This window comes from Lissotriton helveticus (assembly GCF_964261635.1).
Source record: "Lissotriton helveticus chromosome 1_1 unlocalized genomic scaffold, aLisHel1.1 SUPER_1_unloc_3, whole genome shotgun sequence".
Classification (NCBI taxonomy): Eukaryota; Metazoa; Chordata; class Amphibia; order Caudata; family Salamandridae; genus Lissotriton; species Lissotriton helveticus.
Window position 1 is genome coordinate 1,401,303 of NW_027611670.1, and position 20,677 is coordinate 1,421,979.

Consider the following 20,677-nt stretch of genomic DNA (forward strand, 5'->3'; position numbering starts at 1 on the left):
AACTAACAAGTGACAATTGTCATTTCAATGGACGCGAGCATCCACCCAAAAGCAAGTTGAAGTATAGAATACTAATGCTACAATATGTATTTTTATACACTTTTCTCCTAAAACAAGACAATGAAACATGAACATGTGATAGAAATAGTTACTGAAACTAAACTAATGAGTATGAGGCAAGGTTGATTCTCAAGAAGAATGCGAGAAGTCCTTGAGAAACAGATAAACGATACACAGACAAGCTGTAGAATTAATTATTTACTTCTGATTTCCAATATTCAGTTTCCCACAAGATGCAGGAAAGTGTGCAGATGTACAGCACTAAATAAAATGTTTCTGGGCCCTAACAGAATCATGTAACTTTGCAGCCATATTAAGGCGAACAAACGCATCAAATTGATACAAGATCATTGTAATTTGGTATGTAATATATCAATGCAGGTTATGGCATTCATTTGTAAACAATTATCGGTATTAAAGCCGCAAGTATATGCAGTTACGCAGTCTCAATTCCTTCTTCCCAGTGGCCACCACTGCTGCTAGCCAGATGCTTTCGGCAGTGCCTCCTGTGACCTAAAATGCTGCATTTAATCAGTACCAAAGGTCATCAATGCTTCTAGCCAGCTCTTGTCACAAGTGCCACTCACACCCCGACCCCCCTTCACCTGTTATTCTTTGAGCCTGCTCCAGTCAATTCAATTCAATTCAAGAATCTTTATTCGGTGATTAAAAAACACCATAAAAGCACATGTATATATACATAGATAAGACAGCATTAAATATTAGTCAAGATCCTTGTGCATAAATAACAATAAAATACTAACATGCAAGGCCTTAAATTTAAAACAGGGAGTCAAAAGTCTTTCAATCCTCTCCCCTCGTTTTCCTTAGTCGAACCGCAACCTTGATAAAATTCATAACACAACACAAGGTTAGCGGGTCAGAAGCTTTTTGCAAGTAGATTAATGCATCTCTGGCATGTTCCAGGTGGGCCTTTTTTAGGATATCTACTAGGAATCTACGCCTGGGCATTGAATAATAGGGGCAGAGCAAGGTAAAATGAAGGGAGTCCTGCGGAGACCGGTTGTCGCAGCCGCAGGGTCCCTTCTGCTCGATTGACATAGTAAAACCTGCTGGCGAAGCCAACATGAAAGGGAGTAGGTTCAGCCTGAAACGGCACATAAGAAATCTATCCTGTGTGTTGTGTACAAGATACAGATAGGGCTCCATACCCTCCACACTCTTCACCAAATTGTAAGCCCTTATTGACTTTTTCCCCCCTTCCGCCACAGCACGGCATTGGGTTTTCCGCTCTAGGAAAATTTCCCCTACTTGTTTCTTGTGCTGTGCTGATATGGTGGTGGGATTCTTGAAGAGGTTTCCAAACCCTAGTTCCTCAAGAGTATTTCTCACATATTTGAGCCATGGGATGCGCATGCAGTGGGCCCTACCTAGGCAGTCCAGTAAGATTTTTCTGCTTAGATGCGCATCTGGATTTACCCAGATTTTTAGCCACGCCACAATTGGCCTAAGTTTTAACAGATCGACCAGATATGGCCTCCCTAGCTCCCTGTGAGCTATGAGTCCAGCAGTACTGGGTGGTGCCCTCAGGATAGATTTCAGATGTTTGTTCTCTTCCTGGTCAATTCTAGAGGTATTAACGAAGCCCCAAACTTCTGCCCCATAGCTTACTTTGGCGCATGTTATGGAGCCGTACAGGTTCATCACCTGTTCCGGACTCCATCTGCCCAACCTCCTGCCATATCCGGCTATTGCCCCGTTAGAGGCAATCATTTTGTTACAGCGCTCTTCTACCAAGGAGTTGAATTGAAGAGCACCATCAAAGGTTACTCCGAGATAGGAGAACGTTTTAACCTCCTCTAAACAATGGGTGCCTATTGTGTAAGAAAATTTAGAGGAAGGTTTTTTGCCTGCCAGGAGCACGTAAGATTTGCTTAGGTTGACAGATAAGTCCAGATCGCTCATAAACTTGACGAACCCATCTATCAGAATCTGTAGGCTTCGTGGTGTACGCGCCAGCAAGACCGCGTCGTCTGCGTAAAGCAGGACAGGGATTTGCCGCGTCCCAACCCTTGGGGAATCTGCCTTTAAGCCCAAAAGAAACTGTTCCAAATTATTGATGTAAAGGGAGAACAAAAAAGGGGCAAGAATACAACCTTGTCTGACTCCACTTTTGCATGGAAAGGGGTCCGTCAATCCTCCCTCCCTGTTGAATCTAACTCTAGCCGTGGTGTCGCTATGCAGCTCTCTTAGTATGGTGATTAGACCGCTCTCGATCCCCATCCCTGCCATCATGTCCCACAACTTCCCTCTGTTGACGTGATCGAATGCTGCTGCCAGGTCCATGAATCCCATATAAATTGGTTCCTTACTGGCCAGAGTATATTTGGCAGTCAGCATATATAGGTTCAGGCATTGGTCGCTGGTGCACCTCCCTGACCTGAACCCATATTGAGTGTCCGAGAAGATGTTGTTCTCTTCGGTCCACTCGGACAATCTGTTCAGGAGTGCCCTTCCCAGAAGTTTAGCCGAGACGTCAATCAGGGAAATAGGCCGATAACACTTGGGGTCGTCCTTGTTGCCCTTTTTAAAGATTGGCACAATGATCGCTTTAGACCATGATGGAGGGAGACCGCAGATGATAGCAGTGTTTAGGACCCTGGTCATCAGAGGGGCCCAAAGATCTGTATTACTAAGAAAAAGGTCAGGGGGAATTCCATCTGGGCCCGGTGCTTTATTCTTAGTTAGACTCTCCATCCCTGCCGTGATCTCCTTAAGGGAAAATTGTACCGGGGGGGCCTGACTTGGGTTTACTGATGACTCTACGTGGGTACCCGATTCATGGTTATACAGGCTCCTAAAGTGTGTGACCCACTGCTCCGGGAGGATGTTAGCCCCTACCTCCGGAGAATCATTTTCTTGAAAGGTCGGTTTGTTGATGATTCTCCAGAACCCCGCTAGGTCCCTTCTTTCCCCTGCCTCTCTCAGATCTGCCCAAGCTTCTGCCTGCAGGGTGAGTTTCCTCCTTTTGGTCTCATTTTTATATTTTTCTCTGCATGCCCTGATTACTTGTGGGTCTCGTGGTTTTGACTTAATAGAGCATTTCAGTTCCCTCAGTGTCTTGGAACAATCTTTGTCAAACCACCGGGGATTGACCAAATTACGCGTGGGCGCACTGGACCTTAGTAGCCCGTCGATCAGGTTGGCAATGTGGTTAAATGATTCTAATAACCTTGGTCCCTGGACTTCCAGATCCAAACATTCATTTATGGCCAGCAGACCCTTATCGCTCAGATTTTTATAGAACTTTGCCCCATCTATTTTGGACCATTTCAGTCTCCTGCCTTGATCGGTGACCCTCTCCACAATTGAACGATGGGCATTGGAGCCAGTACCCGCCCTATATGCCAGCGTTAAAACAAGCGGGTTATGGTCACTGAAAGTATTCCAGTCTATCCCTACACTGACTACTTTGTTAACCAGGGATCTCGAGACCAGAATATAATCTATAATAGACGAGCAGCCCCTGCCCTTAAAAGTTGGTGGGAGTGTACCATCCGACTGTGCGTCTACCATATTAATGGTGTGCTCTAGGTCGTACTTGAGCCGAAGCAACCTAAGAGCCGACCCAGTAGGCGAGTGAGAAAAATGCGGTCCCTTCTCAATTGGGCATTGCGCCCAATCTGTGTTCTTTTTGACCAGTGCCGGACAAAGGTGACAATTAAAATCCCCCACCACAAGCAGTCCACAAGACGGTCCCTTATTCTGGAATGTAATTTCTTTTCCTAACCTTTGGTCGAGTTCAGTTAATACCGGGGTATGGCTATTTTCTAACTCGGTGTTATATATGTTAAAAACAGAGAGTCGTAGCCCCTTTCCCTGGAACCGAACCGCCTGTATCCCATATGAGGACCAGTCTGGAAAGGACCAAGTGCCTGGCAGGTCTAAGTCTACATAGATGGACAAACCGCCCATTGCTCTCCCTGAGCTAGATTTTCGGGCGGGAAGAAAAAAACACTTGTACCCCTGCAGATGGTAGTTATTCTCCACAGCCCATGTCTCCTGTACACATATAATGTGAAATGTTCTAATAAAGTCCACCCATTCCTTATTGTTAAATTTGCCCGCTATACCCGCTATATTCCAAGAGATGAGTCTCACACCCACTCTACTCCATTCAGCACCCCCCTGGGCCCTTGGTCTTCTTTCCCACGTTGATCTTTGCGTTTCCTGCCCATGTCCCCCTCCTGTCTTGTCTTCATCTATTTCCTTTGGCTCAACACACTTTGGTTCCCCCTCACCAACCACCAGAGTTTGCTGAGCCTTGGATTTTTGCTCCTCCAGTCTTTCTACCGTACCTCCATTTTCTATACTACCCTGGGGGGCATTGTCTGTCTGTCAATCGACCCCTTCAAGGCCATTTAGGCAATGGAACCGGTTATAGGAGAAAAAGGGTTGTTCAGATCGGCCAAAAAACGGCCTAGGGTTAAAGGCCTGGTGACTCCCCCTCCTGCCAACCCTCTCCCAGTTGTCATGAGTTTGGAGTTGCTGAGATAGGACTGGGATGATGGGAAAAAAGAATGACACATGGAGGGTTTGGATGGTGGATTCCCTAGATCTATTTTTCCCTTGACATATATGGGACACCGTTCCTGTATCCCTAAAACTCACCAGTATGCAGTCCCCTTTAATGGATTTTTGTGTTCTTCCCACCCATGGTACCCTTCTTACCATTATAATTTCATTATTAAAATGTGTCGGGAGGGGTCTATTTATGTTTAGCCACTTGATTACCCTACTTTTTAGGGCACAAAAATCCTCCGTTTCACCTTCCTCAAGTGGGGGGACACCTGCCATAACTACAGTAAAAGCGTTGGTCTCTGGGGGTAAATTGGGTCTGCGTGGTCTCAGGGTGAGCTTCATTAAAGGGGTCGGGGTGCTCTTATCTACCGGCTGTGCCGGGGGTACAGATCCTAAAGGAGGGTTGGGCATATTGGTGTTAGGGGGCTTAGCTGTTGCAGGCTTTGTCCTTGTGAGTTGTTGTGAGGGCGCCACATTCACAGCTTGTGAAGGGACTGGATTGGCGACACTATTTGCCGACAGCTGAGGGGCTACAGTGGAGAGAGTGGACTCTGGTTGCCTTCCCTGTCTGCCAGCTGGAGTTTTCAGACTGCCCAATGTGGCCTCTAAAATGGTTAGTCTGATCTCAATCTTTTTAATACTCTCGCTGATCGGTAATAACAGGGACCTTAGCAAAAATTCTAGGTTTCCCAGCGGGACAACAGACAAGGGAATATTAGCAGTACCAACTCCTGTGTCTTTTATCATAGTAGGAGCTGGATCCTCATGAGCAATGGGTTTAGGATGTAAATCAACCAATGGTTTCTCTGCTAATGCGGGGTTTTTTAGAAACTTCCCAAAGTCCGAGTGTGCAACCTTGGGTTTACTCTTTCCTTGAACTCCCCTCGATTTCCTCCTGCGTTTATTTGGAGGAGGTCCAAAAGCTACTTGTGTGCTAGTTGGCTTAGATTTAGTTTTCCTAAGCTTCGAGGCTTGAGGGGCCGAAGGGGGTTGGGACACTAAATCAATGGTCACCCTGGGGGGGCTAGAACTAGTTTCTGGGGCTATACTCAAGGCTTCACCTGGTGACATGTTAGTGCAATCCCTCAGCAATAATGGGACATCATCAATCCTGGACAACTCCTCCCTTGGTAAAGTAGGTTGATCTGCGAGGGGCGTGTTTTTCATATTATCTATTGAGCGTCTCCGTTCTGCCCTTAACCTGGACAGATTACACTCTTTGTCCCCCTCCCCCACTGCCCGGGAGAAATAATTCTCTAGAGTCCTGTTCTTTGCTCCACCCGGTTTTAGTGGGGTGCTTTCCCTTGCAGGGGACGGCATATTGGTTGCAATAAATTAAACTCAGCGGGCTGCTCCACCGAGTGTAAGAGACCAGGGTTCGAAAGCACAAACCAAGAGGGTAGGCCCTGCCCGGCCACCTTCGGCCCCTGACGGCCACAGACGGTCCCGCCCTTGTCCCGGGCTTCTCCCGGCGCCCTCCCGCGCGCTCCCGCGCCGCGGAAGAAGCTGCACCTGATATAGGGAGAGGGTGTTTAGGGGGCGTGGCCAGCAGGGAGAGCGTCCAGGTGCAGGAAATGATGGTAGCACAGGGACTCCTGGGCAATGGAGTCCCTGATCCTCACCTGGCGCTCGCAGCCCTGCTCCCCGAGATTCAGGCAGCTCCCCTGTCCACAAACAGCAGCAACGATGCGCCCAGGCACACGGGCGAAGCGGGACCCGCGGAGCGGGTTCCGCGAGGTGCAGCAACAGAACAAACAGTCCAGCAGAAAGGGCCTCGCAGGACAGAGCTCGCGCTCACAGGTCAGTCAATGTCTCCCAAAGAGCTAAGGACAAGCAGGCTCTTTTCAGCGGTGCTTAGGGGGCGTGGCCAGCAGGGAGAGCGTCCAGGTGCAGGAAATGATGGTAGCACAGGGACTCCTGGGCAATGGAGTCCCTGATCCTCACCTGGCGCTCGCAGCCCTGCTCCCCGAGATTCAGGCAGCTCCCCTGTCCACAAACAGCAGCAACGATGCGCCCAGGCACGCGGTCGAAGCGGGACCCGCGGAGCGGGTTCCGCGAGGTGCAGCAACAGAACAAACAGTCCAGCAGAAAGGGCCTCGCAGGACAGAGCTCGCGCTCACAGGTCAGTCAATGTCTCCCAAAGAGCTAAGGACAAGCAGGCTCTTTTCAGCGGTGCTTAGGGGGCGTGGCCAGCAGGGAGAGCGTCCAGGTGCAGGAAATGATGGTAGCACAGGGACTCCTGGGCAATGGAGTCCCTGATCCTCACCTGGCGCTCGCAGCCCTGCTCCCCGAGATTCAGGCAGCTCCCCTGTCCACAAACAGCAGCAACGATGCGCCCAGGCACACGGGCGAAGCGGGACCCGCGGAGCGGGTTCCGCGAGGTGCAGCAACAGAACAAACAGTCCAGCAGAAAGGGCCTCGCAGGACAGAGCTCGCGCTCACAGGTCAGTCAATGTCTCCCCTGACAGTCAGTAGTGGCCCTTACAACCTGTTATCATCCTAGCCAATTCGGGTCATTAGAGGCCCCTTGGGACTTGTAATCATGCTATCCAGCTTCAGTCAGTATTGGCCCCCTGGGACTTATTATCCTGCTAGGCAACTCCAGACAATAGTGGCCCCTGTAACTTAAATCCTACTAAGATTAAAAACCAGAGGTCATCTCTGCTGCTTACTAACGATTTACAAAAGAGAAGCTGAGGCACAAAGACAGCACACGTTATAAAAATTGATTCAACTGTCTGTTTTTTCATATTCTGCTATGTGTATTGTAATTTTGTATGTAGTAAATTATAACAAGACTTAAAAAAAATACCTTCTACAAAAAAAAGATGTTATAAAATAATAAAATATTAGAACATATCAACACAATTATAGTGTGATTTTAGTCATTAGTTTACCAGTTTTCTTTCTCTAATATAACAGGCACAAAACCCGATGCAAATTTGCTCCCTCTTTACCCCAAGTGTTGTTTTACTTGCCAGGGTTCATCCCATTAGGCAGGGGCCCCTTTCTTCCAAAAACAGAATACCCGTGATGCATTCATAAAAACATATAGGTGGTAGTTTAATACACTGTGGTCAAAAGCGGGAAAACACTCGCCCAACGAGGGTGATGTCATCACCTCCTCGAGAGAAACACTGAGATCAACGCCAACATTTTTAGTGTGGTGTTCGGAGGAAAGCTTTAAATTTTGTAATTGAGCTCAGGGGGAAGAATAATATCCTCCGTTCACATGGTGGAAAGCCAAAGATCCGGTACTCACATCATCTATTGGAGAACTTCACCAACGGCCTACCCCTTCTCATGTGGCTCGGGAGTGAGGACTTGGAGGTGGTTTTTTGGTTTATAAGTCCTCCATCCGGCGCTAATTGGTGACAGGTGGTTCGTATGAAATAGTAAATTGCTGATCAAAGATCAACAGTGATGGTCTGGGGATCGCGGGCGCCATCTTGTAGTGGGTTAGAAGCTGATGTATCAAATAGATTATTGATAGCAATTAATGTGACCGGATTGAAGATCGTTGGAGTGCGCCCAGTGAATGTGGCTGTGATTGGGCCTATGAGAGAATCCCATTGTGGAAAGGCAGGCGGTGCGGCATGGTTAGTTGCTGATCAAAGGTCGTTAGTGATGGGCTGGGTCCTGGTGATTTACCCAATGCTATTTCTGAGGCAGCTGAGGTTATTTCCTCTAGTGATATAAGAGTTTCTAGGGAGTCTTGCGCAACGGCGATTAGTGCCCTGGGAGGTATATCTCGAAAGAAGTCCTCCATCTGAGATTCGGGTAGGATTTCATGTGTAGAGTGATTGATTGTTGCAAGGATTCTGTTCCTATACAGAACTGTGCACAGGGACCCAGGACATTAGTGAATTGTGGTGTACCAGAAACTCACCGCAGTACCTAGAGAACCCCAACTAGCTAGCATCAGTGCCACATTAGCTCTTCGTCCTACAGCAAATGGTCGTGTAGGTGCCAGGGCAACAATCACCAATGAAACAGTACCCGACTGGGACCTATCCCTAACTGCAGCTGTATGGGAGTGTGATCTGATAGGCCTCCGGGTGGGATATCCGACATGACCAAGCGATGAGTGTGTTCCCCTAGTGATAAAAATGTGATCCAGGCTAGAAAACGACCCATGGATGGTAGAGAAATACATATAATCCCTAATTGTAACTCCTAACTGCTGAATGAAGAGTCCTCCACGTTTTGGACCATGCCAGAGCCTCTGCCATTGGCCCCAAACAAGACTCTCTGTGTATGTTGTGTAGCTGTGGGACGGCATCTATCCTGATCAGGGTGAATGACATAATTCCAGTCTCCTCCTATCAATGCAAGGACGTCGGGTAATGATCCCCAGGTACCAATAATGCGTTCAGTAAATATGTGACTGAGAGAGGGGAGCTTAAACCCTACCCAGTACTATAGACTCTCCGCTGATCAAGCCCATGTACGAGTATGTGTAAATGATAGTCTGCGGTGATTCAAGATAGCCAAACCTCTGAAGCCCTTCAAGAAGCCAGAGTGAAAGACGTGTATGAAGTCAAAGCGGGCCAGGCATGGGGCCTTGGTCCCCATCTAGTGTGTTTCCTGTAATAGCAAGACGTCCACCCCTAAGCTTTGCGCATGTCTAAGGACAGCTCCGTGTTTAATCTTGTCAAGAAGGTCTTTAACATTCCAAGTGACCACTTTAACTTCCCCCATTGGATTTGAATTGTTTAGATGTATTGTTATGGTGTGCAGCAAGTAAGATTACGAGGTGTGTGACACGTACACCAAGAGAAGATAATACATTGCGGGCACTTTCGAATATCAAAGTCCAAGTCCTACCCCAATACCTCAAAGAACAATGTAGTATCTGTCGGGGAATGTAAACAGTTCCCACCCCAACTGGGGTAAAAGCTGAAACAGTCCAATGGTTACCTGAGATGACCAGTTCAGGTGGGGTAGCCCATATTGGTCAGTGACAGGGTATATTGATTGAGATTACTCACCGGGGATGACCATGTGATCTGTGTTGCTGAAATGCTGGGGTTCATGAGTCAGTTGTCTAGTATCTCAGCTTGCTTGTTGCCTCGGGAGCGGGATGCAGGATGGTCTCGATCAATGCCTTTGTTTATCTTTTTTATTATTATTCTGATGGAGGCGTGGGTTGGCAGAGGAATAATCCGAGCCCCGAACTGGACTTTAGGTATAGCCCATGTAAGATCGGTTTGCTTTGTCAGTGACTGGTTGTAACTTACAGTGCCCTCTCAGCTCTTATATAGACTGTAATTCCTTCCTTTGTACTTTCTGAAACTCTGCGCTTTGCATTGTATTCTCATTCTAAACATATGCAATTGGGGGCGTGGCCAAGATGGCGGAGTGAGGAGACGCTTTCGCCCGGAGCTCCCGACCCGATCCGGGCCCTGAGCCTTCTGTATAGCTTGTTCTCCCCCCCCATTGGCATAAAACCGGTTGGGGATGGTGCGGGAAGCGGTCGGGCTGTGCTAGATCCGAAGTCCAAATCTGGAGTGGCCGGGGACCCGTTGTCCGGACCGCGGCACGGAGCGACGCCAAGACCGGAAGCGAAGACGGATAGCGGCCTAGCTGGGGTTGGGCTGAGCTCTGTCCCCGAAGCTTGCCGAGGTCAGCGGTGGTGCAGTGGAAGGAAGTAGGGGGCACACCTGGGTGCCGTGACGGTGCTGCGAGGCCCTGAGAAGCGCCTGCTGTCCTCAGAGACGACCCGCCCTTGGTTGTCGGTCTCGTCGCAAATCGGGGCCGCGGCTGCTGCCTGGCTGAACGGACGCTCTGCAGGCCGGAAGGGTGGTGTCGCTGGAAGCGTAGGCGGACCGAGGGCCGCAGCGACGAGGATTGGAATTGGAACCGGGACCCTCCAAGGACTGATCCGGAGGCGCCTGCTCCTGGGGACGAACGGAGAGATGCCCGGAGGCTGCGCCATCACCGGAAGGGGTGCATCAACTGGCAGAGGCGTGAGGAGCCGCCATAGTCGCCATAGTTGCCATAGTTGTTGTGGTAGTGACGAAACTAGCGGACTATGGTGGTGCGTGGTGCCCTTGAGAGCTACACCGCGGATGGTCGGCTTGCCGTGGACGACGACAGCGGTCGCTGAAGGAAAAGACAGGTGCGAGGACTTGGATTGCACGGGTCCCTGCACTTGCTCGCTGCGCAGCCGGGGGCGGACGGTGGCGGACGGTGGTGCCCGGGCCACAGAGGTCATTCTCAGACTCGGGGGGTTCGTGTGGAGCACCCCGCGGCGGAGGACTGAGTCATCATAGCGAGAAGAGGCAGGTGGGGCCGAAGCCCGGGTGTCTGGCCGGTGCGGTGCCCGTACTCGGCGGAGCGGCCTTGAGGACAAGATGGCGAGCCAGAAGGGTAATAAACGGAACGACCGCACGCTCCACGAGATGCTTGGCAGGTCTCAGACCAGGGGAGACAGAAATCAACCGTCGCCGAACGCGGCGAGTGGCTCTCACACAGCAGGAGGCGGTGAGCCCCCGGTCACCAGATCCTTCTTGGAGTCACTCTTTGGCACACTGAGAGACGATTTTCAAACGCTGAAACAGGAGGTGGCCGGGGAGGTCCGCGAAATACGAAAAGAAGTGGACGGACTAGGTGAGAGGGTGGCCACGGTGGAAAGCTCCACACAACGACAGGACAGGAAATCACGCAGCTACAACAAGAAGTGTTGCGGTTAAGGGACCAACCTCCAGGCCCATAATGAGGACCTGGAAAACCGCTCTCGGCGGAATAACATCAGGGTCCGGGGAGTGCCATCGACGGAGGAGGGGACGGATGTGGCGAAATACCTAAGGGAGCTTTTCAGAGACATATTGGGTGAAGCCGCAGACTTTCCGGTACGGATTGATAGAGCTCATCGAGTGGGCCCTCAGAGGCGCGCAACAGCCCCTCCTCCGGACATATTGGCCTTTCTTCCTGATTTTCCACTGAAAGAACGGATCATGGCTGTTGGACAGGCCTCGTGAAAGGTCCGCTCCCTCTCGCATGACAGAGCCTGGACACCGGCTCTCCCGGTGCCCCCAGAAGAACGACCCCGGCGACCCACAGAAGCAACCCGCAACCCGTCTCCTACGGGAACACCTACTCCCGGACATCTCTGTATCACTGGCCCGGGCCACCGCCAGCACCATTGCCCGGCCCAGCCGCCATCTTGGACACTGCACCACGAGGCCGCGTGGCCTCAGCTCGACCCCAACCCTGGGCCTGGCCAAGCCCCGACATCCCGGCACCACCATCCACCCAGGAGGTGAGCGGACCACTTGGCAGGTCAATGGGAAAGAGGAGTGTCGATGGCTCTCCCCCGCCAGGTGCCGATCGCCCCCAGCCTCCCCGGGCGCTGGCTCCACCCCCCTGCTGGGTGTCTGGACTCCCTCATCCCGGACCTTCCGACCTCCAAGAGCGAGGGTCCGGACACCAAAGGGGGCCAGACCTATAACTGGGGCAGCTCCAGAGCAGGAAGGCAGTTGTATCCTGGAGTCAAGAGACACCTTGAAGAACTCATCCTTGACGGACTGCTGGCGCTGCCGCAGCCCTGCCTTGTGAACCATCGTCCTGCCTGCTGGCGCTGCCGCGGCATTCTGCAACCTTCCTCCTCGACGGGACCTGCTGGCGCTGCCGCGGCCCTCTGCAACCTACATCGTCTTCGGGACCTGCTGGCGCTGCCGCGGCCCTCTGCAACCTACATCGTCTTCGGGACCTGCTGGCGCTGCCGCGGCCCTCTGCAACCTACATCATCGTCGGGACCTGCTGGCGCTGCCGCGGCCCTCCTCAAGTGAGACTTGCCATCCGAGCCTGCTGGCGCTGCCACGGCCCGACCTTCCAGAACTCCGAGCTCGAGCATTGTGAGCTATCCATCAGACCACCTCAATACCAGAAAGGTATCAAGACTGTCCCGCTACCCCCTTTCCCTTCCAGAGACTAGAATTGAGAGGACCCTCATGTCCTGATCTCACTGTACCGTGATACTTTGCTTCGAGAACTGCATATAAAAAGCCTTAACCTTATCTCTGTGTGGTGTCCATCTGTGGGGGGGAAGTTACTTGTCTGTACGATCGCTGGAGACGGCCCTCACCGGAGGCCTCTCCCCTTGTCCTCGGCCGACCCTCCAGGTCCCAGTCTAACATTGGTGGCCAGCGGCGCGATCCGAACCAACGCGTAATCGTACAGAGAGTAACTCACCCCACGACTCAACCACAATGACAACAAAAGAGAGCGGATCCGCAGAGAAATTCCAGATGGAGAAACTAGAGGAGTACAACCATCGAGAGCTAAAGCAATTTTGCATGGAACTAGGCATTGCTACCACCGGGCTGAGCACGAAAGAGGACTTCAAACACGCCCTAGAATCTTGGGCAGAAACGGGTACGGCTGTACCCCGGAACCAAAACAGCGAGACACCAGAAACAAACACCAATCAGACGGAAGAAAGGAGAGCGGGTCTCTCCATGGAAGAGATCCAAAGCACCCCTGCAACCATTCCCAGTCGTAACCACCCCGTTCGAACGGGTGGGAATAGACATTGTGGGGCCCCTGGACCCCCGAACAGCACAAGGGCATCGATTCATCCTGGTCCTGGTGGACCACGCCACCCGCTATCCCGAGGCCATTCCTCTTCGGACTGTAACAGCACCAGTGGTGGGCCGAGCCCTGATGGGGATCTTCTCCCGGGTAGGATTCCCCCGGGAAGTCGTCAGCGACAGAGGCACGAACTTTATCTCCAAATATATGAAATCTCTCTGGCAGCAGTGCGGGGTCACGTACCGGTTCACGACCCCCTATCACCCGCAAGGAAACGGACTAGTCGAGCGGTTTAACCGCACTCTCAAGGGGATGATCATGGGGCTGGAGGAACCCCTACGTCGCCAGTGGGACGTGCTGCTCCCGTGCCTCCTCTTCGCCTACCGAGAAGTCCCCCAGAAATCCCTCGGTTTCAGCCCCTTCGAGCTCCTGTACGGACACCCTGTCTGGGGGCCCCTCAGCCTGGTTAAAGAAGAATGGGAAATGGCCCCCCAGAAGACCCCTCCGGACGTGTATAAGTTCCTCCTGGCCCTCCGCAACCAGACCCGGCGATTCAGGGAACTCGCTAAAGCCAATCTCGAGGCCAGTCAGGAGGACATGAAGAAATGGTACGATCAACATGCCTCCTCTATTGAGTTCGAGCCTGGTCAGCAAGTATAGGTAATGTCTCCCATCGAACCTTGTGCCTTGCAAGACAAATGGACAGGACCCTTCAAGGTGGTCGAGCGCAAGGGCCCTGTCACCTATCTAATCGACATGGAGTCCCCCCAGAACCCCCTCCGAGTCCTCCACGCCAACAGACTCAAACCACACTTCGTACGCTCGGAGCTCAGCCTACTGATGGCCACAGATAGTGGGGCAGAGGAAGACTCCGAGCCCCTCCCTGACCTACTGAGGACCCGTGAGAAAGATGGCTCGGTGGACGGGGTCCGACTCTCCGATGCCCTGACCCCGGAGCAGCGCCAAGACTGTCGGGCCCTCCTGCTGCAATTTGCAAACCTGTTCTCCCTCACCCCCGGGGTCACCCCCTGGTGCCTTCACGACGTGGACACGGGGGACAGTCCCCCTATCCGACACCGGGCGTACCGAGTGCCAGATCGGGTGCGCGCCTGCATCCAAGACGAAGTCTCCAAAATGCTCACACTCGGAGTCATCGAGCCATCCGACAGCCCCTGGGCCAGCCCAGTCGTACTGGTCCCCAAAGCTGCTGCCCCGGGCACCACCCCGGAGCTCCGATTTTGCGTCGACTATCGGGGCCTGAAGAGCATCTTCGATCTGACAGCGGGCTACTGGCAGATCGGCCTCACCCCCAGAGCCCAAGAACGATCCGCCTTCTCTACCCCGGATGGTCACTACCATTTCAAAGTGATGCCATTCGGCATGAAAAACGCCCCCGCCACTTTCCAACGACTTGTAAACCAGGTATTGGCGGGCCTCGAAGAATTCAGTGCCGCCTACCTGGACGATATCGCTGTATACAGCCGCCACTGGACAGATCACCTTCACCACCTCCGAGAAGTCCTGCACGCCCTCCAACAGGCCGGCCTCACCATCAAGGCCAGCAAGTGCCAAATTGGCCAGGGGTCCGGTGACCTACCTCGGGCACCAAGTGGGGAGCGGCCTGGTGGCCCCTCTCCAGCTCAAGATCGCTGCCATCCAGTCCTGGCAGCCACCCGTCACCCAAACCGAGGTCCGAGCCTTCTTGGGGCTCACCGGATACTACAGGCGGTTTGGGAAGGACTATGGCAGCATTGTGGGGCCCCTCACGGAACTCACATCCAAGAAACACCCCAAAACAGTCAATTGGACACCGGACTGTCAAGCGGCCTTCGAGAAACTGAAGGCCGCCATGTGCACCACCCCGGTGCTCCAGGCCCCCGACTACAGCCGTGAGTTCATCGTCCAGACGGATGCCTCAGACCATGGCATTGGGGCAGTCCTCTCCCAACTAAACACCGAGGGAGTCGACCAGCCAGTGGCCTTCATTAGCCGATGCCTGCTGGCCCGAGAACAGCGCTGGAGCACCATCGAACGGGAGGCCTTTGCCTTAGTGTGGGCCCTCAAGAAGCTCCGGCCCTACCTCTTCGGTACCCACTTCCGGGTACAAACAGACCATCGACCCCTGCAATGGTTGATGCAGATGCGGGGGGAGAATCCCAAACTGTTGCGATGGTCCATCTCCCTGCAGGGGATGGACTTCACTGTGGAGCATCGTCCAGGCCAGGACCACGCCAACGCGGACGGCCTGTCACGCTTTTTCCGCCTCGACGAGGAGAGTCCCCAAGAGGATGGGTGACTCTCCCCGCCTTCAGCTGGGGGGACGCATGTTGGACAGGCCTCGTGAAAGGTCCGCTCCCTCCCCGCATGACAGAGCCTGGACACCGGCTCTCCCGGTGCCACCAGAAGAACGACCCCGGCGACCCACAGAAGCAACCCGCAACCCGTCTCCTACGGGAACACCTACTCCCGGACATCTCTGTATCACTGGCCCGGGCCACCGCCAGCACCATTGCCCGGCCCAGCCGCCATCTTGGACACTGCACCACGAGGCCGCGTGGCCTAAGCTCGACCCCAACCCTGGGCCTGGCCAGGCCCCGACATCCCGGCACCACCATCCACCCAGGAGGTGAGCGGACCACTTGGCAGGTCAATGGGAAAGAGGAGTGTCGATGGCTCTCCCCCGCCAGGTGCCGATCGCCCCCAGCCTCCCCGGGCGCTGGCTCCACCCCCCTGCTGGGTGTCTGGACTCCCTCATCCCGGACCTTCCGACCTCCAAGAGCGAGGGTCCGGACATCAAAGGGGGCCAGACCTATAACTGGGGCAGCTCCAGAGCAGGAAGGCAGTTGTATTCTGGAGTCGAGAGACACCTAGAAGAACTCATCCTTGACGGACTGCTGGCGCTGCCGCAGCCCTGCCTTGTGAACCATCGTCCTGCCTGCTGGCGCTGCCGCGGCATTCTGCAACCTTCCTCCTCGACGGGACCTGCTGGCGCTGCCGCGGCCCTCTGCAACCTACATCGTCTTCGGGACCTGCTGGCGCTGCCGCGGCCCTCTGCAACCTACATCGTCTTCGGGACCTGCTGGCGCTGCCACGGCCCTCTGCAACCTACATCGTCGTCGGGACCTGCTGGCGCTGCCGCGGCCCTCCTCAAGTGAGACTTGCCATCCGAGCCTGCTGGCGCTGCCACGGCCCGACCTTCCAGAACTCCGAGCTCGAGGATTGTGAGCTATCCATCAGACCACCTCAATACCAGAAAGGTATCAAGACTGTCCCGCTACCCCCTTTCCCTTCCAGAGACTAGAATTGAGAGGACTCTCGTGTCCTGATCTCACTGTACCGTGATACTTTGCTTCGAGAACTACATATAAAAAGCCTTAACCTTATCTCTGTGTGGTGTCCATCTGTGGGGGGGAAGTTACTTGTCTGTACAATCGCTGGAGACGGCCCTCACCGGAGGCCTCTCCCCTTGTCCTCGGCCAACCCTCCAGGTCCCAGTCTAACAATGGCGGAGGCCCGGAAAAAACCCTCGATGACGTTTCGAGGACACCCCGTGGCCTTATATCAGGACCTGTCTGTGATCACCCTCCAAAAGCGGAAAGCGTTCAAAATCCCGACAGACTTCTTGAAACAGCATGAAACGCCTTATTCCTGGGGTCATCCTTTCCGCCTTATATTCAGGTGGAACTGCATCAATTGAGGTCCCTGCAGGACACGTGCGAAGTACTGGGGATCACCGCGGAGGAGGAGGTCTCAGCCACGCCACGCAGGAGACGCGCCACAGAGGACGGGTGGCGCAGGGTCTCGAGGCGCAGAACGTCAGCGGCATCCCAGCGCTCAAGCTCGCCTACCATCAGGGCTGATATGGCGAGCGCCATCCAGGAAGCCTCCAGAGATGCCGTGATGCACGATGGTGTCGCGCTGACAGCGTAAGACTGCTCCGGGGGAGAACGACTTTGCATCACTGTTCTTGCTGGATTAGGGCCATGGAGGGTGGGGAGGGAGCAGAGGGGGGAAGGGTGTTGCTGGACGTCCACTACGATACGTTACCACGGACTTGTCCGGACAGGACAGGGCTGGGACAATTTCTCAGAGGGTGTTGGGGGTTCGGGGGTTTTGGGGGGGGGAAGGGGTGGGGGGGAGTTGGGGCACCAAGAGGGGTGTGGGAGGAGGGGGAGTTGGGGAGTTGGGGGTCAGGGGGGTTGGGAGTTGGGTAGGGGAAGGGGTGGGTAAAGTCCATTCAGTGTTCTTGATGATTCCACGATGCCTTGATGGGGTGCGCTGGGCAATTGAGGCCCACGGACCCTTCCTCACTGCAAAGGATCCAATGCATGTTTCATTCTGTTTTGACTCTCTATGGCGACCCTTAAGGTAGTGACCCTTAATGTTAAGGGGCTTAATAACCCTGTCAAGAGGAGGGCAGTACTGTCCTTGCTAGAGAACACACAGGCTGACATTTGTCTTCTACAGGAGACCCATTTGCTTGCGCGAGACTGCCATAGATTACGATCCCGCGCATTTCCCACGCAGTTCTTTTCTTCGTCCAACACCAAGACGGCTGGGGTGGCGATACTGGTGGCTAACTCCTTTAGGGGGGAGGTACTACACAAGTTTGCAGAGCAGAAGGGGAGACTCTTAGCGCATAGATTCAAACTAGGGGCCCTGACATTTACCATCGGGACGATTTACTGTCCGAATGAACATCAGGATAGCTTCTTTCAATCAGCATTAGTGGACATAACAGCATCCCCGGACAGGCACATAATTTTGGGTGGAGATTTGAATATGGTGGTTGACTCGGCTGTGGATAGGTTGGCCCAGCGTTCCCCACAGACAGGGGAAATGTCACAAGTAGCTAAATCCCAACTGGTGGACCTGGATCTTCATGATCTTTGGCGCCACCTGCACCCCACGGATCGAGACTACTCCTTCTACTCTCACACACACAAAACATACGCGAGGCTGGATCACCTCATAGTTACTGGCCCAGTCCGTGATCTGGCTACGACGTCGGAGGTGGGGGTCATCTCTCTATCTGATCACGCGCCGGTTTCGGGGAGTTTCTCTCTGCCGGCTGATCGGGCCCCCCGAGGGGTCTGGCGCCTCAGAGACGCTCTTTTACATAAGAAAACAGTCGTGCAAAGGGTTACGGCGGCGATCAGGGACTTCCAAACGCATAATGACAACGCAGACACGGCGGTGGCGACGCAGTGGGCCGCACTTAAGGTGGTGGTCAGAGGGAATTCACTGCGGTCTCCTCGGCGGAGAACAGGGAACGGAGAGAGAAACGGGATGAGCTCACGCAAAAAGTTAGGGAACTGGAAGAGGTGCACCGCCGTACGGGGGCCCCTAGGATTTGGAACCAGCTGAAGGCGGCGAGGAAGCTCCTGTCATCCCTGGACATGGATAGGGCGGAATATGCAGCACTACGACTGAAACACGCTTATTACACAGGGGGGGACAGGTGTGGCCGCCTTCGTGGCGAACAAACTCAGGGTGGCCCACGAACGCCATCGGGTGAAGGAGATTGCAGCAGGAAATGACGGGCTGGTCGCGGAGGATGTTCAGATAGCCGAGGCCTTCCGTCGATTTTATGTGGAATTATACACTGGGGAGAGCCTGATGGCGCAGGAGTCGGAGGACTACCTGGACTCAGTCACCCTTCCGTCCCTAGAAACATCTCAAACGGAATATCTCGAAAGGGAGATACGGGTCGAGGAGGTAATTGCTGCCATCTCCAGGCTTAAACATGGTAAGGCCCCTGGCCCGGACGGCTACACAGCGCTCTTCTACAGGACGTTCAGCGCCACGCTGGCCCCTATACTGACTAAATTGTTTAATTCCTTCTCCGAACCAGGGGCGATTCCACCGGATCTCCTGCAGGCCACAGTTTCGGTCTTACCTAAACCAGGGAAGGACCGAACCCAATGCAGCTCGTACCGTCCGATCTCCCTTTTGAACGGGGATTGAAAACTTTATACGGGAATTCTAGCGGCGCGCTTAGCGCTCCATTTGCCGGGTCTGGTGGAGTCGGACCAGGCTGGCTCCATCCCCGGGAGGCAGACGGTGCATAACACCAAGAGGGTAGTACATATTCTGGAGAAGGCTTCCCGGATTCCTGGAGAAAGAATGCTCCTATCGTTGATGCTGAAAAGGCGTCCGACCGGGTGCACTGGCCCTATCTGGAACGGGTTATGGTGAGGATGGGCATCGGTGAAAAATTTCGCACCCTGGTTTTTAATTGCTACCGGTTCCCATCGGCAGTGGTGCGGGTCAATGGCTGTAGCTCTCAAAGGTTTGGCATTGAACGGGGCACCAGACAGGGCTGCCCACTGTCCCCACTCCTTTTCAGTATATATGTACATGAAGCCCTTCGCCTAGAGAATCCGGCAGAACCCGGACGCGATTGGAGTGAGGATGTGGGGATATACACACACGGTCAGCCTCTATGCGGACGATGTGATTCTGACCTTAGAGGAACCGAGGCGTACTCTGCCTGCGTGCATTGGCGAATTGGAGGCTTTTTCACGGGTGACTAGGTTCAAAATGAATATGGGAAAATCAACAGCACTGGACATCTCCCTGACTCCTGCAACACGACGGGAGTTGCAGGGCCTCTTCCCCATGCATTGGTCAGCACACCAGGTCCAGTACTTGGGCATCCTGTTGGCACCTACATTGCAGGCCATGGTGACAGCCAATTATACGGCTTTGACTGGAAAGATTAAGGAGGAACTGGGGTGGTGGAGTAAGGGCTTGTTATCGTGGCTCGTGAGAGTGGCGGCGGTTAAAATGACGGTCCTCCCACAGATCTTATATCTATTCCGGGCCCTGCCGTTGCAACCGCCTAAGGGCTGGCTCCAGCAGACACAGTCGGCTCTGTCCAGTTTTATTTGGCAAGGCCGCAAGCCTAGGATGAGGAGGGTTCTCTCCACGTTGGCACCGGAATCGGGGGGACTGGGGGTCCCAGATTTGCGCAAATATTTTCAAGCGGCGCAGCTGAGATACCTAGTCGAATGGAGCCGATGGGAGTCGGACAAGCACTGGTTGTTCCAGGATCAGGCGGTGGCGGGCCGTCCCTTACAAGAGGTGCCCTTTCTGCGTATGGCTCATCGCCCCCCGAATCTCTACGCGTCTTTTGTAACGCGGGTTCCGCTGAGGGTGTGGGATGCTACTAACAATGCACAAGAGCTTACCACGTTCCCCTCTCCGTTTACACCTATTGCAGACAACCCGGACTTCACGCCGGGGATTACCCAGGGAGCTTTTGCACACTGGCGTGCCGCCGGTTGCAGGACCCTCTTCCATGTGTACGGGCCGGACGGAGTTCTCCCTTTCCAGACTCTCAAGGAGGAGTCAAGTCAAGTCAAGTCAAGTCATAAAATTTGTATAGCGCACTACATACCCAGAGGGTTTCAAGGCGCTTAGGAAGGGGAGGAGGATTATTTGTCAAATATCCACGTTTTAAGCTGCTTTCTGAACGCTAGGTGGTTCTGGGTGAGGCGCAGGTAAGCGGGGAGTGAGTTCCATGTTTTAGCAGCCA

General features: G+C 53.6%; 1 long non-coding RNA gene across 1 annotated transcript in view; it reads left to right on the forward strand.

Annotated features, from left to right (window-relative positions):
• The window catches only part of LOC144805860 (uncharacterized), a 65,873-nt gene that overhangs the window by 19,860 nt on the left and 25,336 nt on the right, over nucleotides 1–20,677 (forward strand). The gene's annotated exons all lie outside the window — the stretch shown is intronic.